A 27,438-nucleotide genomic window follows, 5' to 3' on the forward strand; every position below is an offset into this window, starting at 1 on the left:
ATCTAAATAAAATAGAGCTGTAACACTGAGCTGTAACACTGATTTATTTAAGAGCTATAACACGGTCTGTCCTCCGAGAGCTGTGACCCGCCAAGGGGGCTTTAATGTCCGTCACTCCAAATTTTTGCTGTGACGAGACAAAGAACCGAGGAGCATGCACTCGCCTGACAGAAGCAAGACAACTGACTGTAGAATTATTATCAAGGGGGGCCAGGAGTGCTGGTTGGGAGTCTGGATGGAGAGATAATACCAGAAAAGTGGATTTGCCTCTTGGGGGATGTTGAACCAGAAGATATCTCAGCCAAAGCTCATGGGAAGGAAAGGTGTATTACTTGAAGAAGTATGGAGAATGGAGAACATCAGGGAGCTTTCCAGAGCAATGTCTCTCCAAACTACAGTTGGGGAAGCTTTAATCTATTGGAACAGGCATGTTCAGGCTTCCCTGGTGGCTCAGATGGTAAAGAATCCGCCTGCAGTGCAGGAGACCTGGGTTCGATCCCTGGGTCGGGAAGATTCCCCTGGAGGAGGGCATGGCGGCCCACTCCAGTATTCTTACCTGGAGAATCCCATGGACAGAGGAGCCTGGCAGGCTACAGTCCACAGGGTCGAAAAGAGTCAAACACAACTGAAGTGATTTAGCATGCACGCTGTCTCCATAGTGGCTGTTCCCAGTTGACTTTCCAGCATCGATGGAGGAGGGTTCTCATTTCTTCACATCCTCTCCAGCCTTGGTCTTTGTAGAATGTTTGACGGTGGCCATTCTGATCCGTGTGAGGTGATACCTCATTGTAGTTTTGATTTGGATTTCTCTAATATTTAGCAAGGTTGACATCATTTCCTGTGATTTTTTTTAAAGGGTATGAGTGAAACCTCTTGCAGTTGACTTCTTGAATGTCTGCCCTGTTTTTTTGATGAACACTCCTAGAACATTTCTTGAGGGCAATTGTTTACTCAACCCCACAGGCCTTCTGAATATTGTGAACATCAGCACAGCTTTTAACGTTGTTGTTATGGAAAACAGCCACAGGGTGGCAGCATTTCTTCATGCCCCTTTTCTCTTACTGTCTCTGTAATTTCATTTTGGTCTTATATTGGAATAGAGTTGATGTCCTCAAACAACCATTTTGCCTTTTTGCATTTCTTTTCCATGGGGATGGTCTTGATCCCTGTCTCCTGTACAATGTCACGAACCTCCATCCATAGTTCATCAGGCTCTCTGTCTATCAGATCTAGTCCCTTAAATCTATTTCTCACTTCCACTGTATAGTCATAAGGGATTTGATTTAGGTCATACCTGAATGGTCTAGTGGTTTTCCCTACTTTCTTCAGTTTAAGTCTGAATTTGGCAATAAGGAGTTCATGATCTGAGCCACAGTCACCTCCTGGTCTTGTTTTTGCTGACTGTATAGAGCTTCTCCATCTTTGGCTGCAAAGAATATAATCAATCTGATTTCTGTGTTGACCATCTAGTGATGTCCATGTGTAGAGTCTTCTCTTGTGTTGTTGGAAGAGGGTGTTTGCTATGATCAGTGCATTCTCTTGGCAAAACCCTATTAGCCTTTGCCCTGCTTCATTCCATACTCCAAGGCCAAATTTGCCTGTTACTCCAGGTGTTTCTTGACTTCCTACTTTTGCATTCCAGTCCCCTATAATGAAAAGGACATCTTTTTGGGGTGTTAGTTCTAAAAGGTCTTGTAGGTCTTCATAGAACCGTTCAACTTCAGGTTCTTCAGCGTTACTGGTTGGGGCATAGGCTTGGATTACCATGATATTGAATGGTTTGCCTTGGAAACGAACAGAGATCATTCTGTCGTTTTTGAGATTGCATCCAAGTACTGCATTTTGGACTCTTTTGTTGACCATGATGGCTACTCCATTTCTTCTAAGGGATTCCTGCCCACAGTAGTAGATATAATGGTCATCTGAGTTAAATTCACCCATTCCAGTCCATTTTAGTCCGCTGATTCCTAGAATGTCGACATTCACTCTTGCCATCTCCTGTTTGACCACTTCCAATTTGCCTTGAGGCCTTACAAATAGCTGTGAAATGAAGAGAAGCTAAAAGCAAAGGAGAAAAGGAAAGATATTCCCATTTGAAAGCAGAGTTCCAGAGAATAGCCAGGAGAGATAAGAAAGCCTTCCTCAGCGATCAGTGCAAAGAAATAGAGGAAAACAACAGAATGGGAAAGACTAGAGATCGCTTCAAGAAAATTAGAGATACCAAGGGAACATTTCAAGCAAAGATGGGTTCAATAAAGGACAGAAATGGTATGAACCTAACAGAGGCAGAAGATATTAAGAAGAGGTGGCAAGAATACACAGAAGAACTGTACAAAAAAGATCTTCATGACCCAGATAATCACAATGGTGTGACCACTCACCTAGAGCCAGACATCCTGGAATGTGAAGTCAAGTAGGCCTTAGAAAGCATCACTATGAACAAAGCTAGTGGAGGTGATGGAATTCCAGTTGAGCTATTTCAAATCCTGAAAGATGATGTGTGAAAGTGCTGCACTCAATATGCCAGCATGTTGGGGAAACTCAGCAGTGGCCACAGGACTGGAAAAGGTCCATTTTCATTCCAATCCCTAAGAAAGGCAATGCCAAAGAATGCTCAAACTACCGCACAATTGCACTCATCTCACACGCTAGTAAAGTAATGCTCAAAATTCTCCAAGCCAGGCTTCAGCAATACGTGAACTGAGAACCTCCAGATGTTCAAGCTGGTTTTAGAAAAGGCAGAGGAACCAGAGATCAAATTGCCAACATCATCTGGATCATCGAAAAAGCAAGAGGGTTCCAGAAAAACATCTATTTCTGCTTTATTGACTATGCCAAAGCCTTTGACTGTGTGGATCACAATAAACTGTGGAAAATTCTTCAAGAGATGGGAATACCAGATCACCTGACCTGCCTCTTGAGAAACCTATATGCAGGTCAGGAAGCAACAGTTAGAACTGGACATGGAACAACAGACTGGTTCCAAATAGGAAAAGGAGTACGTCAAGGCTGTATGTTGTCACCCTGCTTATTTAACTTATATGCAGAGTACATCATGAGAAACACTGGTCTGGAAGAAGCACAAGCTGGAATCAAGATTGCCAGGAGAAATATCAATAACCTCAGATATGCAGATGACACCACCCTTATGGCAGAAAGTGAAGAGGAACTAAAGAGCCTCTTGATGAAAGTGAAAGAGGAGAGTGAAAAAGTTGGCTTAAAGCTCAACATTCAGAAAACTAAGATCATGGCATCTGGTCCCATCACCTCATGGGAAATAGATGGGGAGACAGTGGAAACAGTGTCAGACTTCATTTTTTGGGGCTCCAAAATCACTGCAGATGGTGATTGCAGCCATGAAATTAAAAGATGCTTACTCCTTGGAAGGAAAGTTATGACCAACCAAGATAGCATATTAAAAAGCAGAGACATTACTTTGCCAACAGAGGTCCGTCTGGTCAAGGCTATGGTTTTTCCAGTGGTCATGTGAGAGTTGGACTGTGAAGAAAGCTGAGTGCCGAAAAATTGATGCTTTTGAACTATGGTGTTGGAGAAGACTCTTGAGGGTCCTTTGGACTGCAAGGAGATCCAACCAGTCCATCCTGAAGGAGATCAGTCCTGGGTGTTCATTGGAAGGACTGATGCTGAAGCTGAAACTCCAGTACTTTGGCCACCTCATGCGAAGCGTTGACTCATTGGAAAAGACCCTGATGCTGGGAGGGGTTGGGGGCAGGAGGAGAAGGGGGCAACAGAGGATGAGATGGCTGGATGGCATCACCGACTCGATGGGCATGAGTTTGAGTCAACTCTGGGAGTTGGTGATGGACAGGGAGGCCTGGTGTGCTGCGATTCATGGGGTCGCAAAGAGTCGGACACGACTGAGTGACTGAACTGAACTGAGTGTTGCTGTTCAATGCTGTGTTTGTATCAGGTGTACGGGAACTTAATTAAGCCATGCATAAACTCATATCTATTCCTTTTCAGGTTCTTTTCCCCGTATACAGAAGATCCTAAAAAGTACTGAGAAGCAAGAGTTGGAGAATAGAATAAAAATGCAACAAAATGTGGTGGAGGTGTTGGAAACAAATGGAAAATCCAAGAAATGTAATCCTGTAGAAGCAGGGTTCTACAATATTTTTACATATTTATTTATTTATTTGTCTTTGTCAGGCCTTAGTTGTGACACTTGGGATAGTCACTGCATCCCGCAAAGTCTTTGATTGAGATGCATGGACTCTCTAGTTGCGGCTTGTGGACTAGTTGCTCTGAGGCCTGTGGGATCTTAGTTCCCAGACCAGGCATCCAACCTGACCCCTGCATTACAAAGTGGAGTCTTAAACCCTCGATGCTCAGGGAAGTCCCGAAGGCTCTGCAGATTTAAAGCACAGAAATTGGACTTTGGGATTCTTGATGGTGGGTCCATTTTGTCTAAGAAACTGCCAGAGAAGCCACCCACCATCCCTATTGGCTTTGATTTTGAAACAGAGAAAAGAATCAAACAATGAGAAGCAAAGAAGGTATAGGAGGATAAACATTTTAAATTTCATGCGGAGCCTTGCCTTTCTTGTAGCTTGTTAGATGTTGTGGGTGTTCCTGAAAAGAAAGAAATTCCACTCATTGACCCTAGGTCACCTGCCTTTGTTGGGAAAAAGAGAACCCCAAAACCCACCCAAGAAGATGAAGATGAGGAACAGCCAGTAGTGATAAGAGGTTGACAATTGCCCCACTATGGAGTACCTTTTAAGCCCAAAATCCCGGTGAGGAGAACTATGGAAATAGGCCCTTTCTCTTTTGATTCAAAAAATTCACTTACAGAAGGAGAAGAAAATAAAACAACTGCAGAAAGAGGAGGTGCCCAACTTCTAGGCACTTCCTTTGCTTCATTTTAACACCATTAACCTGCAGGAGAAGATGAAGAACACAACTCAGGCTGAGCCTTTTGCTTGGAGCCTGGCAGAAGAGGTGCTTGAAGGCACAGACTTGGGTTCTCTCCGTGCCCTGGTGACAAGGAAGGCTCCTCCTGCTGTGATGGAAAGAGCACCTCTGGTTCCCGGATGGTGTCTGCAGTGAAGTCTAGCAGTGGAGTCGACTGGAGAACTTGGGTGGTACCCACATAGTCAGGGGCTGCTCACCTACAGTAATTTGTGTGGCTTCCATCCTCCTCCTCTGTTTTAGAAATATCAGAATATATAGTAATTTATTCACTTAAAGTATAATTTTTTCTGCTTTTATTTTTTTATATTTAAATCTAAAAGATACTTGATTTCATTTATAGTTTATGTCTGATTCTTTTCTCTTCTCTGTGGAAAATGAATTTGGAGTTAAGGGGCCCTTTGCTGTGAGTGGGGAGCCTCGTTAACCACATGATGAGTAAGAAACTTGACTGATGTGTCCCTCACTGAGGCTGTCTGCGGGCTTCGGGCAGAGCTGCTGTTCAGGCACCTTCTTCCCTTGTTGGTGCTGACGATGAGGGAACGCTGAGCAGGACATGTTTTAAATCCTCCTGTGACCTAGGCTGGAATCAATATGTTTGTCTTACTAAAAATTAAAAAAAAGGACAGTTCCATACTCCTCTCCACAGTGATTCTTAGCCTTTACATCTCATCAGCACTGTAGATATTCTCTTTCCTCCATATCTTCTCCACCATTTACCTTTGTAGACTGAGGATGGCCTTTCAAACAGGTGCAGAGTGTTCCCTTGCTGTGGTTTTGATTTGCATGTCTCTAACAATTCCTGATGTGCACCTCATTTTCATGGATTTTGATTTTAACTAGTGTGTGTGGAATTGACTGTGGAAACTTTCTTCTTCACTGTCTGCCCAGTTTTTATTTCTTTTCAATTAGTTATCCATGAACCTTTTTAACGTGCCGGTATCACTTAGAGCCCAGCAGTCCTTGTGAATATGAAGTGTTCATAAGTGTGGCAATGAAATAAGAAATAGTTTTCTTTTTCTCTTTTGCCTTTTGAGCCCTTCTGTAACTTTTCCTGATCTACAGTCTGCATTGATAACTAAGTTTCCTTCTTTACAGAAGACTAATCTGTTATGTAAGCTATACCCTCCACTTCTGTGTGTGTGTGTGTGTGTGTGTGTGTGTGTGTTAGTTGCTCAGTTGAGTCTGACTCTCTGCGATCCCATGGGCTGTAGCTCACCAGGCTCCTCTGTCCATGAAATTCTCCAGGTAAGAATACTGGAGTGGGTTGCCGTACCCTTCTCCAGGGATATCCCACACCTATTGCCCTCTAACTCTGCATGAGCCATACTTTGTATCTATTATCTTTTGATTTTATGCTATTCACATCCTTAAGTTAAGTGATGCTTAACTTGTCATTTGTTTGTCCCTCTTTTTGCATTACGGAAAGAAAGGCACAGTGCAATCTACAAAAGCCAATGGACCCAACTCCTGGGACTGCCTGCCAGACCCAAGTTACTGGGCTTGCTGACACCAGCCTGTTGACTGTTTTGAAACAATGCAGAAAGAAGGAATACAGGATCCTTACATGTTTGCTCTTTACCTCCAGCCTGTGACTATGAGCCCTAACTGTGATCCCCTTGATTCCCTATTGGGAGAGACACAGTTCTTGAGCATAAGCCTACTGTGTTCTCTCCTCTGCCAGCTTGGGGATTGAAGCCATCTTTCTATTTCCTCCAAAAAACATTTATTTCCACAAAGGTATAAGGTTCCTATATTCTTGTTCCTTTTTGCATTGTTTCAAAACAGTCAACAGGTTAATCTTCTGAAAAGAAGGAAACTTAGTCATCAATGCAGACTATAGATCAGGAACAACTAATGTAAAGAAGGAATCAAAAGGCCAAAGAGAAAAAACTTTATTTCACTGCAGCATAAGCAATAGCTTTAAAGTTTCTGTTGTGGGAAACGGCCACAAGGAGACAGGATTTCTTCATGCTTTACTCCTGTTACTACAGTAACCAGAACCTTAGGGTTACTCCTAGTCCGTGGTTTCTTCTGGCACATGCCAGAAGCCTGTGTCTCATTAATCCTTGGTTTTTGTTTGCTTGTTTGTTTTTTAAACTTAATGTTTACTTTTTTTGGAGGATAGCTGACTTACAATGTTGTGTTTGTAGGTGGAGAGATTCTTCATCAGTTATCCCCATACACATTGATTCATCTTTGCTTTTATCACATACACGTTATTATAGTGTGTAGTACAGCACCTTTTCCAAAGTAGGTCCGTGTTGATTCTATATTCTACATGTATTTGTGAGTATACATTAATCCCAACCTCCTAGTTTATCCCTTCCACCCACAACTCCCCTTTGGTAATCATGCTCGTTTCCTAAGACTGTGCATGTATTTTGCTTTTATAAAATAGCTCATTGATATCAATTTCTCCTGAAGTACTTCACTTACTATGGTTGTTCTAGATTAATCTATGATTGTTCTAGATTATCCCTGCAAGTGGCATTTTTTCATGGCTGAATCATATTCCATTCTATGCATATATGACTTCTTTATTCATTTATCTGTCCATGTACATTTTGGATACTTCCACGTCTCAGCCATTGTAAATGCTGCTGCAGTGCTTGCTTGTGTGTGTGTGTTGCTGTTCAGTTACTATTTCTATCTTGCAGAACCGAGACAGTCCCCACAAGACACTCAGTCTCCTTTTACCTCCCTCAGCCTCTGGCACCCACCATTCTGCTTTCTGTGAATATGAAGCCGACTGCTCTAGGGGCCTTGTATGAGTGGACTCAAACATCATTTGTCCTTTCTTTTCTGGTTTATGTCACTGAGCATAATGCCCTAGGGTTCATCCACGCTGTAGCCTGTGTCAGAACTGCCTTCCTTTCAGGCTGGACAACATTTATTGTGTGGATGGACCATGGTCTGCTTGTCCAGTCTTCTGTTGAGGGACACAGGGAATGTCTACATTCATCTCTCACATCTTGCAATATTTGTGGAATAACTTCAGAAAGTCCCATGATGATCCAAAAGTCATTCACCATTAACTACTTTATAAACTTTTTTATTTTGAAACCCATCAGAGCTGAGAAGAAGGGAAGAATGCATGTGAGCTTCACTTGTGTTTAGAAACGAACGCTTTAGGGTATTCACTTTATTCCCTGTGTGTGTGCTATGCGTGTGCGTGCTCCTGTTTGCGGACATGTGCTGTTTGTGTTCACCGTGTAGGTGCACAGCGCATTATGTGTGTGGCATGGGCGTGTGTGTTTGTGTGGTAATGGGTCATGGGCGGGGGGCTTGGGGCCTGAGGTGGGCAGGTGGGCGCAGGTGGGAGCTCCCCTGGGTTCTCTGTTCTGATGGCGGCTATGCCCCATCTCTGCATGCATTCTCCACTTGGATGCAGCGCGGTGCCCTGTGGGCGTCAACCCAGGCACGAAGTCATTTGACTGTGAGCCTAGGAGGTGTCAGGCTTCCTACCCCACCACCCTGCAGGGAAGCAGGACTTGAGCGCGCTCCATCCCTAACTGACCAGCAGGATGGACCGACCCGCTCTCCCCGCCGGACCCTGCAGGACTGTCCTTCTTGGGAGACCGGGGCAGCGCCTCCTGCTGGAAGCCTGGGACGCTGCAGCCGGGCCACTTCCGGTCCGTCCCGCCGCGCTCCAGGAGGTTCCCAGCTCTGGCCCGGGCCCTGACCACCACCTGACCATAGAACCTGGTCACGGTTTTGTTTAGCCCGTTGAATTGTTTAGCGAGAAAGCTTTTGTTCGTTTCCTGATGTGGGTGAGGTGTGGAGCCCAGTGATGATTTCTTCTTCAAGAAAGGTACATCCTCGTTCTCACATGCGGGTGAGCCCCCTGTCCAACGATGAGAGACCCCAGGTGTGTGACCAGTGCCTTCTGGGAGCGCAGCCCTAAGCTGCTTTGAACCTGACCAAGTTCTGTCTACATGGTGGATTCAGACCTCTCCAAGTCCTGTTTATACTGATGATGTTATGAGACCGCGTGCTTCTACACTGAGAACGTTTACACCTGACCGGGTTCTCTGTGCAGTAGGACCTGGAGACCTGGGTAGAGACCCGGCCTGGCCCCTGTCCTGGAAGACTCCGTGCCTGCCTCTGAATGTCAGTGCTCAGATGTCTGGGGTCTGGAGCTGAGGTGGGTTTCTCTGGGTAACCGTGGGGTTCCATGGCCCTCCCAGGGGTCAGTGCTGAGGTAGGGCTCTTAGTCTTTCCCTCTGACAAGTTCACCTCCCCTGGGGCTCATCAGGACACCTCAGGTAGGCTACCTGGTTTTTGTTGTTCAGTGACTATTGGTGACCACATGGACTGCAGCACGTCAGGCTTCCCTGTCCTCCACCGTGTCCTGGAGTTTGCTCAAACTCATGTCCATTGAGTCGGTGATGCCATCCAGCCATCTCATCCTCTGTTGTCTCCTTCTCCTCTGCCTTCAATCTGTCCCAGCATCAGGGTCTTTTCAAATGAGTCAGCTTTTCCCATCAGGTGGCCAAAGTATTGGAGCTTCAGCTTCAACATCAGTCTGTCCAATGAATATTCACAGTTGATTTCCTTAGGATTGATGGGTTTGATCTCCCTGCAGTCCAAGGGACTCTCAACAGTCTTCTCCAGCACCACAGTTCGAAAGCATCAATTCTTCGGTGCTCAGCCTTCTTTATGGTCCAATTCTCACATCCATACATGCCTACTGGACAAACCATAGCTTTGACCGTATGGACCTGGCTTGGTTACACATTGGGGGCCCGCTGACCACAGCCATGGTGTCCTGACCAAGTGAATGTGTGACCCCAGGTTGGGGGTCTGGGGACTGTGTGAGTCTCACCCCATCTGCGTGGGTCAGAATCACATGCAGAGGGAGACCATACACTCAAAGCTAAGAAAAAGGGAAGAATACATGTGAGCTTCTCTTGATTTGTGTTTAGGAATTAATGCTTTACAGTATCATTTTATACAGGCCTGTTCCTATTCCTTCTTTACCCCTGGGAGGTTCCCCATCCCTGGGGCTCCCGGGGACTCCTCAGGTGAGCTACCTGGTAATTATTCCAATTCACCAGCACGAGCATGGTGAGAAGGGAGCAGGTGTACCTGCGCAGTTGATTGCAGGGCACATGAATCAGGCAAAAAGCCAATGAGCAGCAGGTGAGGTTGCTGCTGTGATCTCCTTCCAGTAGACCGTCCATGCTCAGCAGAGACCAGACCTGCCCCTCGTCTTCCAGCCCAGCATCTGGTGTGTTTTCACAACAAAAGACCGGGACTGCTAGCACCAAGGTAGTGTGTTCAGCATTATCATGACAGCTGTAAAAACAGTTAATATCACAGAACCAGAGGGAAAGAGAAGGACTTCTCTGGGACAGTGTGGGGGAAGGAGACCGACCCAGCACATCTATCTACCAAGCCAGGAGGTTACAGGAGCTCACTCATTTCCACTGTAGGCGCCCAACCAGCAGAGACCTGGTGTCCTAACCAAGGGTCTTGCCACCCCAGGTGCAGGGTCTGGGCGGGGTCAGCCTGGAGACTGTGGACATGTGACCCCAGGTGCAGGGTCTGGGAGGGGTCAGCCTGGAGACTGTGGACGTGTGACCCCAGGTGCAGGGTCTGGGAGGGGTCAGCCTGGAGACTGTGGACATGTGACCCCAGGTGCAGGATCTGGGAGGGGTCAGCCTGGAGACTGTGGACATGTGACCCCAGGTGCAGGGTCTGGGAGGGGTCAGCCTGGAGACTGTGGACATGTGACCCCAGGTACAGGGTCTGGGAGGGGTCAGCCTGGAGACTGTGGATGTGTGACCCCAGGTGCAGGGTCTGCAGATTGTGTGGGTCTCACCCCATCCACATGGGTCTGGATCCTGTACCGCGAGACCCCCATATGTGCTCTTTACCTTGGTGTGTCTATTCCGCTCTGAGATTTCCAACATCTGAATTGAGAGTGTTGCTCAGATGAACCTGTGGTCCTTTTTCTTCTCTTCATATTATCGCATTCACATGAGGTCAGACACCTTTGAGTGAGTTGCTGCTCTGCATTCTGCTGAGTGAAAGAAACCCCTTGGTGATGGCACATTAACATCATGTGTCTAATTCCTAGGGTCACCACTGTCTGGTTTCCTCTAGACCGAGTTCATGTAATGTGTAATTTATTGTTATTTTATATTGGGGGTAGAGTTGACTTCTGATGTTTTGTTTGTTTTCGGTGTATGTGAACTTGATTTAGTTATACATAGATGTTTGTCTATTCTTTTTTTGTTTTTCCTCATATAGGTTATTACGGTTTGTTCAGTAGAGTCTTCAGTTCTATTCAGTAGGTCCTTTTTTGTTATCAACTTGATGGATATTAGTGTGTATATTTTCATCCCAAACTCTTAATTTATCTGTCCCTTCTAACTCTCCTTTGATAGTCATAATTTGATTTTCTCAGTCTGCGAGTCTATTTTGTAAATTAGTTCATTAGTATGAACTTATAGATTCCACCTGTACGTGATATCTTAGGATATTTGTCCTTTTCTCTCTGAAAAGTATTTATAGTATGATAATTTCTTGGTATATCCAAGCTGCTGCCAATATCATTATTTCATTCTGTTTTATGGCTGAGTAGCATTTGAGTGTATAGACGTACTACATAGTCTTCATTTTTCTGTCAATGGACATTTTGGTGGATTCTGTGTCTTGGCTATTATAATAGTGCTGCCCTGAAAATCAAGGTGCACGTGTCATTTTGAATGGTGATTTTCTCTGGACCTAAGCTGAGGAATGGGATTGCAGGATCATGTGATACCTCTGTGTTTAGTGTTTCAAAGAAACTCCATGCTGTTTTCAATCATGGCCTCACCATTTACATCCCACCAAGACTGGGAGGATTTTATTTTCTGTACGTTCTCTGCAGTAATTATTCTTTGAAGATCTTTTCGATGATGGTCATTGTGACCAGTGTGAGGTGATACCTCACAGTTTTGTTTGGCATTGATCTAATAATTACTGCTGTGGACTATCTTTCCATGTGCTTTTATTATTATTTTACTTCTTATGAGAACAATTTGCCTCTTCAATCTGGATTCTTTAAAGTTGGCCCTCCTTTGGAATTTTTTTTCCGATGATTTACCCCAGGACATTTCTTGAGGGCAGGTGTCATTTACAGCCCTCTTGGACTTGTGACTATTATGAAACTTTTAGCGTCTGTTTTAAGGTGTATATATTGATCTGAACCAGCTAATTACTCCCTGTCCCTTTGCCTTTCTTTTTTGGTAACCATGAGTTTCTTTTCTAAGTCTGTGAGGCTGTTTCTCTCTCTCTCTCTCTTTTTTTTTTTAGAAGTTTATTTGTATCCATGTTTAGATTCCACAGGAAGTAATATCCTGTACTTGTCTTTCTCTTTCACTTATTTCACTTAGTATGAGTATCTCTAGTTTCTTCCTCATAACTGGAAACGGCATTATTTCATCCTTCTTTACGTCTGAGTAATATTGTATTGTGTACGTGTACCCCATGTTCTGTCTTCATTCACCTGTCCTCGTATACCTAAGTTGCTTCCGTGTCTTGGTTATTGTACCTAGTACTGCCATGATTGTTGGGTGCAGGTGTCTTTTTAAATTTTGTTTTTTTCTGAATCTATGCCCAGGTATGGGATTGCTGGGTTACTGGGTACTTCTATGTTTAGTTTTTTAAGAACCTCCATAATCTTCTCCCTAGTAGATGTACTGACTTACATTCCCACCAACAGTGTAGGAGGGTTCGCTTTTCTCTACACACTCTGCAGACTTTATCGTTGTAGGGTTTTCAGGGCGGCCATTCTGATCAATGTGAGGTGATACCTCGGTGTACATTTGATTTGCCTTTCTCTAAGAACTAGTGATGCTGAGCATCGTTTCATGGGCTTTATGGCTATCTCTATAACTTCTTTGGAGAAATGTGCCTTTATTCTTTGGCCAATTTTTTATTGGTTTTTTTTTTCTTATATTGAGCTGTACTAGTGGTTTGTATGTGTTGAAGAGAAATTCCCTATAGGTATCTTTGTTTGCAAGATTTTTTTTTTTCCATTCTGAGGGTTGTCTTTTTCTTTCACTGATGGTTTCCTTTGGTGTGCAGATGCTTTTAATGTTTATTAGGTCCCATTTGTTTATTTTTATTTTATTTTCATGATTCTACAAGGTGGATCAGAAAAGAACTTGCTGCATTTTATGTCAAGGCATGTGCTCTTTTCCTCAAGAGTTTCATAGTATCTGTCCTTTTACTTAGATGTTTAATCTGTTTGGAGTTTATTTTTGTGTATGGTGTTAGGGACCATTCTAATGTCATTGCTAAGGAGCCTGCCCGATGTCCTCTACAGTGGCTGCTCCCAATTTCCATTCCCAGCATCAGTGTAGGAGGGTTCCCTTCACTCTACACCCTCTCCAGCATTTATTGCTTGTAGAGTTTCCATCTATGGAAACCATTCTGACTGGTGTGAGGTGATACCTTCTTGAAGTTTTGATTTGCATTTCTCTCACATTTAGTGATGTTGACATTTTTACATGTGATTTTTAAAAAAAAACAGTGTGAATTAAACTTATTCAAATTAGCTTCTTGAATGCCAGCTCTGTTTTTAATATTTTTCTGTTGACGTCCCCTAGGGCATTTCTTGAGGGCAGGTGTTTTTACTTATAGCCTGCGGGTCTAGTGAATATTAAGTGCCAGTGAGCAAAGGCAAAATTGTTGTCTAAGGAGGCCTTACAAATAGCTGTGAAAAGAAGAGAAGTGAAAGGCAAAGGAGGAAAGGAAAGTTGAATGCAGAGTTCCAAAGAATAGCAAGGAGAGATAAGAAAGCCTTCCTCAGTGATCAATGCAAAGAAATAGAGGAAAACAATAGAATGGGAAAGACTAGAGATCGCTTCAAGAAAATCAGAGATACCAAGGGAACATTTCATGCAAAGATGGGCACAATAAAGGACAGAACTGGTATGGACCTAACAGAAGCAGAAGATATTAAGAGGTGGCAAGAATACACAGAAGAACTATAGGAAAAAGATCTTTATGACCCAGATAATCACGATGATGTGATCACTCACCTAGACCAGACATCTTGGAATGTGAGGTCAAGTGGGCCTTAGGAAGCATCACTATGAACAAAGCTAGTGGAGGTGATGGAATTCCAGTTGAGCTATTTCAAATCTTAAAAGATGATGCTGTGAAAGTGCTGCACTCAATATGCCAGCAAATTGGGAAAACTTAGCAGTGGCCACAGGACTGGAAAAGGTCAGTTTTCATTCCAGTCCCAAAGAAAGGCAATGCCAAAGCATGCTCAAATTACTGCACTCATCTCACACACTAGTAAATTAATGCTTAATATTCTCCAAGCCAGGCTTCAGCAATACGTGAACCTTGAACTTCCAGATATTCAAGCTGGATTTAGAACAGGCAGAGGAACCAGAGATCAAATTGCCAACATCATCGGGATCATCGAAAAAGTAAGAGAGTTCCAGAAAAACATCTACTTCTGCTTTATTGACTATGTCAAAGCCTTTGACTGTGTGGATCACAACAAACCATGGAAAATTCTGAAAGAGATGGGAATACTAGACCACCTGACCTGCCTCCTGAGAAATCTGTGTGCAGGTCAGGAAGCAACAGTTAGAACTGGACATGGAACAACAGACTGGTTCCAAATCAGGAAAGAAGTATGTCAAGGTTGTATATTATCACCCTGCTTATTTAACTTATATACAGAGTACAACATGTGAAATTCCAGGCTGGATGAAGCATAAGCTGGAATTAAGATTTCCGGGAGAAATATCAATAACCTCAGATATGCAGATGACACCACCCTTAAGGCAGAAAGTGAAGAACTAAAGAGCCTCTTGATGAAAGTGAAAGAGGAGAGTGAAAAAGTTGCAACATTCAGAAATCTAAGACCATGGCATCTGGTCCCATCATTCATGGCAAATAGATGGGGAAACAATGGGAACAGTGACAGACTTTATTTTCTTGGGCTCCAAAATCATTGCAGATGGTGACTGCAGCCATGAAATTCAAAGACGCTTAATCCTTGAAAGAAAAGTTATGACCAACCTAGACAGCATATTAAAAAGCAGAGACATCACTTTGCCAACAAAGGTCCATCTAGTAAAAGCTATGGTTTTTCCAGTAGTCATGTATGGATGTGAGAGTTGGACTACAAAGAAAGCTGAGTGCCGAAGAATTGATGCTTTTGAACTGTGGTGTTGGAGAAGACTCTTGAGAGTCCCTTGGACTGCAAGGAGATCCAACCAGTCCATCCTAAAGGAAATCAGTCCTGAATACTCATTGGAAGGACTGATGTTGAAGCTGAAACTCCAATACTGTGGCTACCTGATGTGAAGAACTGACTCATTTGAAAAGACCCTGATGCTGGGAAGGATTGAAGGTGCTAAGAGAAGGGGACGACAGAGGATGAGATGGTTGGATGGCATCACCGACTCAATGGACATGAGTTTGAGTAGACTCTGGGAGTTGGAGATGGACAGGGAGGCCTGGCGTGCTGCAGTCCATGGGGTCGCAGAGTCTGACAGGACTGAGCAACTGAACTGAACTGAGCACAGGATTTAAAGTTGTTGTTACGAGAAATGGTCACAAGGCGGCAGCATGTCTCTATGCCCCTACCCTGGTTACTGGGGGATCCAGAGCTTTAGGGAAAGTCCTGTTCCTGGATTGTCAATTAGAGTGGAATGTTCCAGAAGAAGCACCCAAGACTTGTCTCCCATTCCTTCTTCCTTCCTTACGCTATACCCTGGACACATCCCAGTTCCTGCAACACCACTCTGTGGAGGGTGCTTTCATCATAGGTGGGGTGACCCTAAGGAGGGAAGCTGGATGTGGGAACCCCATCACCTGGAAACCTGGAACTCAGGGGGCTTTTCAAAGCTCTTCCAGCCCAGAGGCTCCGTATCCTTTGGGTGCAGTAGATGTAGTTTCACTGCAGGAGGACCCACCAGGATCTGGAGGTTGTGGGCCGGTTTAGAGGGGAACAGGCTCACCAGGCCCATGGGGCAGGGCTCATTGGCTGGCACATCCTCCCCAGCTCCCTCAGCCCCAAGACAGTCCCTCCAAGGGACCCAAGCCTGCCCAGTCTTCAGGGATGTGGCCGCAGCCCAGGTCACTAAGGCCTGAAGGGAGTACAGTCAGCATCCTCTCTTTGTAATTTGTATTTCGTAACGGTGTAGGGGTGACTTAGAATGTGGCAGAGTTTGTTTCAGATGTACAGCAACATGATTTACTTATGCATAGTGATGCATAAATGTTTTAGTGATGCATAGTACATGTTCTTTTTTGGGTTCTCTTCCCATATAGTTTATTATGCAGTGTTGATTAGGGGTCCTCGTCCTGTAGTGGGTTCTTGTTGATTATTTTACAAAGAGTCGTGTGTGTATGTTCATCTCCGCCTTCTCATTTCCTTTGCCCACCACCTTTCCCTTTTGGTAACCATAAGGCACTTTGCTATGTTTTAAGGCTGTTTCTTTTTGGTAAAGAATTTCATTTGTTTCCATTTTTAGAACCCACCTCCAAGAAATATCATATGATACTTTGTCTTACTTCGCTTAGTGTGATCATCTCTACTTCTTTCCTTGTTGCGGGACCTGGCGCGATGTCACCCTTTTTACGGCTGAGCTGTAGCTGCTCTGTCTGTGTGGACCCCGTCTTGTTTACCCATCCGTCTCTCCTTACCCACTTAGGCTTCATCCGTGTATTAGCTCTTGTATATAGTGCTGCCATGAATGTTGGGGTGCGCCTGTCTTTTAAAATTATGGTTTTCTCTGGATCCGTGCCCAAGACTTGGGATTGCTGGCTCCGATGGTACTTCGCTCTTTAGTTTTTAATGACCCTTTGTCCTGTTCTCCTTTGTGGATTTAATGACTTTCATCCCCATCAACAGGGAGGAGGGTTCTTTTTCCTCCATTCCCTCTCCAGCATTTATTGTCATAGATTTTCTGTGCTGACCATTCTGACGTGTGTGAGGTGATGGCACTTCTGATTCACAATTCTCCAATCCTTACAGATGCTGAGCATCTTTTAATGTGCTTCTTGGCCATCTCTATGTCTTCTTTGGGGAAAGGTCCATTTAAATCTTGTGCCCCTATTTGACTGGGTTGTTTCTTTGATATCGAGGTGCATAAGCTATTTGTATATTTTGGAGAGAAATTCCTTGTGGGTGTCTGTTTGCACATATTAGTTTCATTATGGGGTTTGTCTTTTTGTTGTGTTTATGGTTTCCTCTGCTGTGCCAGCGCTTTTAAGGGGAATTAGGTCCCATTTATTTAAAAAAAATTTTTTTTTTAACTTTTTAAAAATTTATTTATTTTTGTTTTATTTTTCATGATTCTAAGCGGTAAGTCAAAGAAAAACTTGCTGCATTTTATGTCAAAGTGTGTTCTGCTTTTTCCCTTAAGAGTTTCATATTATCTGTCCTTTTATTTAGGTCTTTAATCTATTTGGAGTTTATTTTTGTGTATTCTGTTAGGGAATATTCTAATTTCATTCTCATACATTTCTTAAAAAACCTGCACACTGTTCTTCATAGTGGCTGCTACTAATTCACCTTTTCACTAACAGTGTGGGAGGGTTCCCTTTTTTCCACACTTTCTCCAGCATTTATTGTTTGTCAGCTTTTGGACAACAGTCTTTGTTAACCATGTGAGGAAATACCTCATTGTAGTTTTGATTTGCATGAGTCTAATATTTAGTGATGTGGACATCTTTTCATGTGATTCTTTTAAAGGGTGTGAGTTAAACTTACCTCTTGAAATTGACCACTTGAACCCCTGCCTTGTTTTGAATTTTTTTTTTCAGTGACACCTAGGACATTTCTTGAAGGTATTTTTTACCCTCAGCCCCTTGATCCTTGTGTGTATTAAACACCCAGCAGCCCTGCTTTTAGGACTTCCCTGTAGCTCAAGTGATAAAGAATCTGCCTGTGATGCAGGAGACCAGGGTTCAGTCCCTGGTTGGGGAAGACCTTCTGGGGAAGGGAATGGCAATCCACTCCAGTTTTCTTGCCTGGAGAATTCCATGGACAGAGAAGCCTGGTGGGCTACAGTTCGTGGGGTCACAAAGAGGCGGACACGACTGAGTGACTCACACACCCACACGGCTTTTCATGGTGGTGTTAACTTAAAAGGCCACAAGGGGGCAGCACTTCTTCATGTCCCACTCTTCTTTTTTTCCTGTAATTTCCTTGCTATTTTCTGTTGGAATATTGTTGATTTCTGATGTGTTGGTTTCAGTTGTACAGATACATCATTCAGTTATGCATAGATGTTTATTCTCTTTGGGTTCGTTTTCACGGATAGGTGATCACAGTGTGCTCATCAACTTTCCTATGCTATTCAGTAGTTACTTTTTGATCATCTCTTTGATATATATTACTGTGTATATGTTCATTCCGAACTCCTAATTTCTTCCACTTGTTTCTGAAGGTTGGGGGCTCTGCAGAGGGCAACAGGCACCCCAGGTTCGTTGTGGAGATACACTGCCTGCTCCATGATCCCAGCTCCCTCAGCCCCAGGACACTCCAGCCTTGGTACCCAAGCCAATCAGGCTCCAGGGATGTGACATCAGCTCAGGTCACTATGGCCTGAGGGGAATAGAATCAACATATTTTTCTGTTTTTACCCTACAATTTGAACAGAAGTGAATTACAATCTTGTGGGGTTTTTTGTTTTTTCTTTTCAATCTACTACATCTTGATTTTCTTGGTGGCCAGAAGTTTCTTTTCTAAATCTGTGAGGCTGTGTCTCTTTAGGAAAGAACTTCATTTGTATCCATTTTTAGGTTACACCTAGAGGTGATATCACATGATACTAGTCTCTCTGTGTCTCCCTTACTTTACTTGAAATGATCATCTCTGCTTTATTGCCTGTGGCTGGACTTGACATTATTTCCTACTTCCTTATTGTTGAGAGATATTGCACTGTGTACATGTGCCCCATCCTCTGTTTCCATTCACCTGTAATTTCTACATTTAGCTTGCTTCCCAGACTGACTATTGTACCTTGTTGGGCCAGGATTGCAGCAGTTCCCATGTCTTAAAATTTTTTTTTTTTTTAATTTCCTCTGGGTTTATGCCCAGCTGTGGGACTGCTGGGTCCTAAGGTACTTGTGTTGCAGTGAAAAGGGAATAAAGGGGAATTTGTTGCAGTAAAAAGGAAAAAAAAAAAAGAGTATAATGAGTTTTTCTCTTTCCCCTTCCTGAGAATAAAGAAGATAAAGAGAATAGTGAGCAGACCTGAATATTCCTAGTTTTTTTTTTAGCCATTCCTAGCTCTGCATGTCTGTAACTAAGTTTGCTTTCCTGCCCCCTAATTCTTCAGGAGCTTCACTTGGCAGGTATTTAAAGTCTCCTCTATACTGGGAACAAGTCATACTAAGGATAATCAGTCTAATAACACTAGAAAACTAGGCTGGGTGCCTTATGGACAAAGCCAATATATAGTTTTCCTACAAAATAAGGATTGGTATGGAACAAACTAAGTCAGATGACTTAGGTATATATTGGGCTATACATAATGGAAGTTCTTGACTTTAGTTCTTACTGATGACCTTATTATTATTGCTAGCTATATTGTTTTCTATATTGTCTGTTTCAAAAGTGTTGTCCCGAGCCAGAGTGAAGTCAGAAAAACACCAATGCAGTATATTAACACATATGTATGAAATTTAGAAAGATGGTAACAACGACCCTATATGCAAGGCAGCAAAAGAGACACAGATATAAAGAACAGACTTTTGGACTCTGTAAGAAAAGGTGAGGGTGGGATGATTTGAGAGAATAGCATTGAAGCATGTATATTATCATATATGAAATAGATGACCAGTCCAAGTTCGATGCATGAAGCAGGGCACTCAAAGTCAGTGCTCTGGGACAACCCAGAGGGATGGGGTAGAGAGGGAGGTGGGAGAAGGCTTCAGATTGGGGGGACACTTGTACACCCGTGGCTGATTCATGTCGATGTATGGCAAAAACCACCATAATATTGTAAAGTAATTATATCCCAATTAAAATAAATAAATTAAACAATTTTAAAAAGTGTTACGACGTGTGTTACAAAATGGTCATGTAATGCCGTCAAACTATGGACAGATTCATGACCCCTAAGGGGCTCTGCCATCTACCTCTACAAAGATTAAATCATGACCACTGAAGCGGCTGACCTTCAACACCCCCTGAAAGGAGTCAGGGTGGAAATTAGGAATGAGGCACTCTGTGCTCTGAAAAACAAAACAGAACAAAACTGCAGAAGAGGCCTTCAGATAGACACTTTGGGGAGGAGATTTTTATGACCCCTGATTCTTGTATCTTCTCAAACCTAGAGAAACACTAACATCACTGACAGTGACAGCTGCTTTGGCTACTCAGAAAAAAATTTACAATTAAAGTCAAAATAGAGTAGCCATGGAAATAACTCGGTGACACTATCGTGTGGTTTCAGACAAGTCCTTGTATTGTTGAGAACTTGAGTTTTCTGAGCTGTGTCAGACTCAGGATGCCATCAGCCATTCTGAAAACCAGGTCTGCTGGCAGCAGGTGACTACAGTTTTACTTTTTAAAGATCTCTTGTAACTGTTATGTGTTTAGACAAGGAAATTGCTCTGGATCATATGTTGACAAGAAAAAAAATATGTAATGACCAATAGCCACATTAAAGGATTAAAGGTTAAGATCTATGTAGATAAACATAGACAACTGGCTACCTGGCTTGTACAAGTCCCCTCAAAGTGTTACATCTAAATTAGGATTCAGGTTCAATTTCAGGCTTAATTTTTTCTCATTTGTCTATTAATGTTCAGGTTGTCATTCCTCCAACTATTTCTGAGTCCTAATGGCTCCATCCCTTTGGACAGGGTGACCCAAGCACTGACCCTATCTGGACCACAATCAAAACCGTCATCAAATGTACCTTGGTTCTTACTCCTTCTTTGACCCCTAGTAACAATAACTCTTTTACTGATCTATGGCCTCTGTTTTCTTAAACTACCTGCTAAGACTTGTCTTCTTCTGATAACAGATTTACATCAAGATAATGATGTGGAGAGAAAATCCACTCCCCCAAAGAGATTAGGGGGATCTCCTAATCTGATCTCCTCCGAACAGATCCTGTGGCAATAACCACAAAAGTCACTCTGGGGCCCCTTAATAAAACAGGGCAAGAGCTCTGGGACCCTGATTAGATAGGGTCTCTGAGTCCCGTGTCAGCATTGAAGAAGTTACAAAAGATTGACATTCTGTTGCTCATCACCCCAATGAAGATTTCTTGGGGTTCACCTCTCTCAAGGAAAATTTGAAATAGGAGATAAATGGGCCCCTGGGCTGAACAGCTGGTGATTGTCAAACAGAGCAAAACTGAGGTTTTGTCCTCAGCTAGACAAGAACAAGAATGACACCTATTTCCCTTTCTCCACTGATATGGAGGAAATAAAATGATGGGGAAATTTGTTGCAGTGAAAAGAAAAAAAAAGAGGAGTGAGTTTTTTTTTCTTTCCTGAGAACAAAGAAGATAAAGAGAACAGTGAGCAGGCCTGTGCATCCCTATTTTTTTTTACTTTCAGTTCAGTTCAGTCACTCAGTTGTGTCCGACTCTTTGTGACCCCATGGACTATAGCACACCAGGCTTCCCTGTCCATCACCAACTCCTGGAGCTTGCTCAAACTCATGTCCATCGTGTTGGTGATGCCATCCAACCATCTCATCCTCTGTTGTTCCCTTCTCCTCCTGCCTTCAATCTTTCCCAGCATCAGGATCTTTTCCAAAGAGTCAGTTCTTATCCGGTGGCCAAAGTATTTTTACGTTAGTTACTCCTAACACTGCATGTCTGTAAGTTAGTTTGCTTTTCTGCCCCCTAACTCCGCAGGAGCTCCACTTCACACCTACTGTGCTTTGCTTACCCTTACAACACCCTTCCCCTTGTAGTTACACATCAGAAAGAAGGCTGCAGAGACACCCAACTGCTAGACTCAATTACTGGGTTACTGATGCCAGCCTATGACTGTTTTTGATAAGATTCTAACACATCTGTTCCTCCTCACCGCGAGCCCTTGCCTTATATAAGTCCCTAGATTCCTCATGGTGGGGGGAACAGTTCTTGAGGCATGAGTCTACTGTGTTCCCCTCTCCACTGGCTGAGGATTAAAGCCACCTTTCTATTTCCTTCAAGCTCTGTCTCCGTATTTTTTTTTTTTTTTAATTCAGCTTTGGTGGACAGAGAAAGCCAAGATTTTGGCCAGCAACACTTGTGTGTTATTTTTAAGTGAGCCTCCACACATTCTCCAAAGTACATTGCGAACAACAGTGTAGGAGGGTTCCTTTCTCTTCACACCCTCTCTAGCATTTATTCTTTAAAGATGTTTCAGTTCAGTTCAGTTCGTTTCAGTCACTCAGTCATGTCCGACTCTTTGTGACCCCATCAATTGCAGCACGCCAGGCCTCCCTGTCCATCACCAACTCCCGGAGTTTATTCAAACTCATGTCTATCCAGTTGGTGATGCCATCCAGCCATCTCATCCTCTGTCGTCCCCTTCTCCTCCTGCCCCCAGTCCCTCCCAGCGTCAGGGTCTTTTCCAATGAGTCAGTTCATCGCGTGAGGTGGCCAAAGTATTGGAGTTTCAGCTTCAGCATCAGTCTTTCCAATGAACACCCAGGACTGATCTCCTTTAGGATGGACTGGTTGGATCTCCTTGCAGTCCAAGGGACTCTCAAGAGTCTTCTCCACACCACAGTTCAAAAGCATCAATTCTTCGGTGCTCAGCTTTCTTCACAGTCCAACTCTCACATCCATACATGACCACTGGAAAAACCATAGCCTTGACTAGGTGGACCTTTGTTGGCAATGTGATGTCTCTGCTTTTTAATATGCTATCTAGGTTGGTCATAACTTTCCTTCCAAGGAGTAATTAAGATGTTTAGACGTGGCCAATCTGATGAATGTGAATGCTTACCTCATTGGACTTTTGATTTGAATTTCTTTAGTCATTATGAAGAGGAAAAGTTAAAATTTTTACATAACCTCCTACTCTTTCTGCCTCTGTAACTCAGCTTGCTTCTTGCAAAGTCTAAATCACGTAGGTCTCAGAAAGTGAGGACTCACAATACTAGGAGCTGGAGGTTATCTCACTCACCCTTGTCCTACTGTTTGCAATTGCCCTAGCCCCTGCAAACCCACAAACCCACTTAATCATGCCTGTCCATGTAGAAAAACTGTGTAACCCCTTTGTTTGGGGCGCAGAGCTTGGAGTGTTAACTCCTCTGGGCCTGCCAACATAATAAGCCTGAGTTCTCCAACTCTCTGAGTGTGGTGTTTGGTTTCTCGAGTACTGGTTTAGGCAATGTTTCTGGAGGCCCCAGTAAGATTCCAGCCACGCTGGCCCCTCGAGCCACTGGACTGGTGGCTTGGCTGGGTCAGAGTGTAGGAGCCCTGAGACAAACGAGGAGGCGCGCCACCTGACGGTATTCTGGGTTCTCTTTCAGACCAGCATGCTGACTCTCGGGATGGCTGAGCCCTGGCTGGACTCATTGGAGGGATGGACCAACTCACTAGGAACAGCCACAGGATAAGGTAAGGTCCCGGGCCGGTCCCCAGACAGGAACCTTCCCCAACAGGTAGAAGATGAGACTGATCACCTCCTTAGGCTCCCGGGAAGGGAGTATCAGATAGGGAGACCTGGGGACTCGGGAAAAGGAAGGTATTGTGATGACCTCTCAGGGATTGTGTATGCATGATTGCTGATTGGAGGAAGTGAGAGTGAGCGCCACAGTCCTCGAACCACGCAGCCTGAGAGGGTCCAAAACCTGCGGTTCTGTGATGACCTCATAAGGCTGGAAGGTGGTGCCGGTCTCTGGGGGGTTTGATCCCTCCCCGTGAGGCTGGCCTGGTTCGGGGGTTTATACTGACTTGCCAGTGCTAAGAGGATCTTAAATCTCCCTCATGAGCGGCGCCAGGCGGACGAAAAATGAATGTGAATGAGTGTGTGGCCTGATTCGCTTGCATTTCAGGCTTGATTGTGTGGCTTCATGGCCTTCGTGGCTATGGAGTCCGAGTGGGCCTTAGCTTGCAGTTCCGTGGTGACCTCATATGGCTCAAGGTGGTGTCTGCTTCTGGGGGACCCAGTTCCTCCCTGCGAGACAGATCCAGATCAGGGGTTTATACTGATCTGCCAATGCTAAGAGGCACCTAAGTTCCCCCTGGGGATGCAGCTAAGCGGGAACCTGAATGATCTCCTCTTTTGAGGGGGCACCCACCCTTGTTTTTCTTTGCACCATTGACTCAGCTCAGGATACACAGGGAGGGAGAAATTATTCGGTTCAGTTCAGTTGCTCAGTTGTGCCGGACTGTTTGCGACCCCATGGACTGCAGAGCACCAGGCCTCCCTGTCCATCACCAACTCACAGAGTTTACGCAAACTCATGTCCATTGAATCGGAGAAATTTTTGGTTACTGGTTATTCTTCTGTCAACTGACTCCTTGAGCTGACCTCTAAGAGATTAGGGTTTCCTCAAAACCATGCCAGGTAGATTACATTTGTCAACATGGGGGGAAGTTCCCGTAAGCCAACAGTTTTAGATTGCATGATAAAGAACTTTAAGAAGGGCTTTGTAGGAGATTAAGGAGTCAAGATGACTTCCAGGAAGCTTCATAACTTATGTGAGCTGGATTCACCAGCCTTTGACATTGGATGGCCGCCAGAGGGCACTCTAGACCTGCCCACTATCCAAGCTGCTGCTGCTGCTAAATCTCTTCAGCCATGTTGGGCGCTGCGACACGCTAGACGGCAGCCCACCAGGCTCCCCCATCCCTGGGATTCTCCAGGCAAGAACAGTGGAGTGGGTTGCCATTTCCTTCTCCAATGCATGAAAGTGAAAAGTGAAAGCAAAGTCGCTCAGTCATGTCTGACTCTTAGCAACCCCATGGACTGCAGCCTACCAGGCTCCTCCGTCATGGGATTTTCCAGGCAAGAGGACTGGAGGGGGGTGCCATTGCCTTCTCCACTGTCCAAGCAGCACACTAGGCAGTCACTGGGACTCCAGGACATCCAGATCAGTTTCCATACACAGACTCCTGGCTTCTAGTAGCACAGACCCTGCCCCCATGGGCAAGATTTTGCACGAACAGACAGGGACAGAGTAGGGTATTTGTGGCCCAACCACTCAGAGAAAATGAAACAGAAAGCAGCCCGGCTAGCAGCAGCATTGAGGAGCTCAGATCCAGTGAAACAGACTGTTCCCTGTGGAAAGGGGAAACCAAGAAGAGACCACCACTACGCTACGACCAGTGCACCCATTGCAAAGAGACCAGACACTGGAGGAATGAGTGCCCATTGCAGAGGGACATCTGAAGGGTCGAGAAGTTCAGTCAACCCAACAAAGAAAGGCACCAGCCTGAGCCGCTGTCCAAAACCTTATCAGCCTGGCTGGAGCAGACAGACTAGGGAAGACCGGGCCCCTGGGAGCCCACGGTCACGATGAAAGTAGGGAGCCAATCAATGACTTTTATAGTGGATATTGGAGCTGAACACTCCATGGTAAGCACACCTGTGGTTCCCCTCACAGGCTGAACAGCACCTATAGTTGGGGCCACAGGGGACATGACAGCCCACTCATTTTGCAAGGCCTGTTCATGTCAGCTATGGGGCCATCTGGTGACTCATGAATTTCTGTACTTACCAGAATGCCCCATTCCCCTGCTGTGTATAGACTTACTGACAAAACTGGGGGCACAAATCACCTTTGCCCCCAGAAAACCTGTGAGCCTCACCTTGGGAGCCAATCAGCTCTGATGATGGCTGTGACCGTACCCAGGGAAGATGAATGGTGCTTCTATTCCTCAGGGAGGGAAAAAATAAATTCCCCCAGCCTGCTAAAAGAATTCCCTGATGTCTGGACAGAGAAGAGGCCCCCAGGTTTGGCCAAAAACCATGCCCCCATTGTAGTGGACCTGAGGCCATAAGCCACTCCTGTTAGACAAAAACAACATCCAGTACCACGGGAGGCACGCCTGGGAGCTCAGGACCACATCCAGAGCCTGTGAGATGCCGAAATCCTAACCAAGTGTCAGTCTCCTTGAAACATCTGCTCTTACCAGTCAAAATATCTGAAGGGAACTACTACCACCCCAGCCAGGACCGCCGCGCCATCAACAGTACAGTGATCACCATCCATCCAGTGGTCCCAAATCTCTACACTCTCCTGAATCTCTTACCCACTCAGGCAAGCTGGTTCACATGCCTCAATCTCAAAGTCACATTCTTCTGCCTCTGGCTGTCACCAGCCAACCAGCCATTGTTTGCCTTTGAATGGGAAGACCCACACTCTGGGAGAAAGACACAGCTGACTTGGACTCAACTGCCACAAGGCTTCAAAAACTCACCTGCCCTGTTTGGTGAAGCCCTGGCTGCGGGCCTTGCTGCCTTTCCTGGAGAAACTTTAAACTGCACCCCACTCCAGTACATGGATGACCTGTTGCCAGCCAGCCCCACCCAAGGGGACTGCTGGAGAGGCACCAAAGCCTTGTTGGCTCTACTGTCCACCACAGGGTACAAGGTGTCATGGAAAAAGGCTCAGATCTGCAGACGGGAGATCAAGTACCTGAGGTCTGTCATCTCAAAAGGGCATCGGGCGCTCAGACATGAGAGGAAGCAAGCCATCTGTTCAATACCTCGGCCGAACACCAAGAAAGAAGTCCATGAGTTCCTCGGGGCTGCTGGATTCTGCTGGATCTGGATACTGGGTTTCTCTGAGATTGCCAAGCCTTTGTTTAAAGCCACAGCAGGGTCTGGTAAGGACCCCCTGGAGTGGGAACCTGAATGGGAAGACCTTTGAGGTGATAAAGAGACTCTTGACCTGCGCTCCAGCATTAGGGCTGCTGGATGTGACACGGGACTTCAACCTCTTTGTAGGTGAGAAAAGCCACACTGCACTGGGGGTCCTCACACAAACAGCTGGGCCATGGCAGTGCCCAGTCGCATACCTGACCAAACGACTGAATCCAGTGGTCGTGGGATGGCTGCCAGGCCCCCGGGCATTAGCTGCCACTGTGGCTTTGGTCAGAGAAGCAGATAAGCTTACTCGAGGGCAAAGTATAAATGTAAAGGTTCCCCATGCTGTTACCGCCCTGATGAACAGACAGGGGCATAAGTGGCTGACCAGCTCCAGGATGACTTACTATCAAGGACTGCTTTGCAAAAACCCACGGGTCCAACTTGAGACTGTGCGGACACTGAACCCCACCATCTTCTTACCTATGGAAGCGGGAATCCCCGATCATAACTGTGAGGAGGTCATAGATGAGATTTACTCAAGCACCCGGACCTGACGGACATTCCCTTCCAGAACCCAGAACTGGAAATGTTCACTGACAGAAGCAGTTTCATACAAGACGGTCAGTGCAAAACAGGCTGTGCTATAACAGCAACTGACGAGATAGTGAAGACGGCGGCCTTGCCACAGGGTGGTCAGCACAACGGGCTGAGCTGCGGGCACTCACCCAGGCACTAAGGCACGCCGAAGGGAAGCGA

General features: G+C 44.9%; 1 protein-coding gene across 1 annotated transcript in view; it reads left to right on the forward strand.

Annotated features, from left to right (window-relative positions):
- The window catches only part of GAS8 (growth arrest specific 8), a 39,795-nt gene extending 34,594 nt beyond the window's left edge, over positions 1-5,201 (forward strand). Inside the window, exon 12 of the mRNA XM_043898353.1 lies at positions 3,985-5,201. The gene's annotated coding sequence lies outside the window, so the exon portion shown is untranslated. The remainder of the gene's footprint in view (positions 1-3,984) is intronic.
- Positions 5,202-27,438: the final 22,237 nt, after the last annotated feature.

Source organism: Cervus elaphus, chromosome 4, assembly GCF_910594005.1.
Source record: "Cervus elaphus chromosome 4, mCerEla1.1, whole genome shotgun sequence".
Classification (NCBI taxonomy): Eukaryota; Metazoa; Chordata; class Mammalia; order Artiodactyla; family Cervidae; genus Cervus; species Cervus elaphus.